This window comes from Otolemur garnettii, unplaced genomic scaffold (assembly GCF_000181295.1).
Source record: "Otolemur garnettii isolate 467f Iridium unplaced genomic scaffold, OtoGar3 scaffold00340, whole genome shotgun sequence".
Taxonomy (NCBI): Eukaryota; Metazoa; Chordata; class Mammalia; order Primates; family Galagidae; genus Otolemur; species Otolemur garnettii.
The window spans coordinates 5205-6017 of record NW_003852735.1 but is presented as its reverse complement, the minus strand read 5'-3'; positions in this window follow the sequence as shown (position 1 = coordinate 6017).

Genomic DNA, 813 nt, shown 5'->3' with positions numbered 1-813 from the left:
TGTCCCTAAAAAAAAAAAAAGATGATGTATATACTTTCAAATGTAGGCTAAGAAAGACTTTACTACCTGACATAAAATGTATGTATTTTAGAGACAAATGTTGATAAAATGGAGTGCAAATAAATATTGCAAATGTATTTGGCTAAAACAAACTAATACATAAAAATAAGCAAATGTATTTTAAAAGGAAATAATCACCCTGTAGGAAAATATTGCAACAAATTTTCATGAAGAGTTGGTAGGCTTAACATATAGAAAAGTCCTATATAAACATGTAAATACATATATGTATGTCCATATATCATATAACCTAATAGGATAATAGTATTCATATATATTAAATTACACATATTATATATAATAGGTTAAAATGGAAAAAATTATATAAAATAAGAGGTGCACAAAATCAACAAATCAAGTAAAATGTCAAATAAAATAATTCATATATACTTTATTTATGTTTATTATATAGATCTTAATTTTTGAAATTAAATATTTTTCCATGTTAAAAACAAGTTATTAAAAATGTTTCTTAATTATTTATAAGGTCATTATGAATATCATTTTTTATATTCCTGATTATGGTAGTTTTTTACTTTTATCTTTTTCAACATGGTCAGTTTAGGTAAATATTTGCCTGTTTTATTATTTTTGATATTTTTGAAGAACCTTTGTTGTAAATTGAGTAAAGGTTTACAATTGCTATAAATTCCTGATGAGTTTATCATTTTATCATCATAAAGTGTCTTGTTTATCTCTAATAATCTTTCTTCTTAAATATCATTTATTTTTGATAATAGTATACAGCAATAC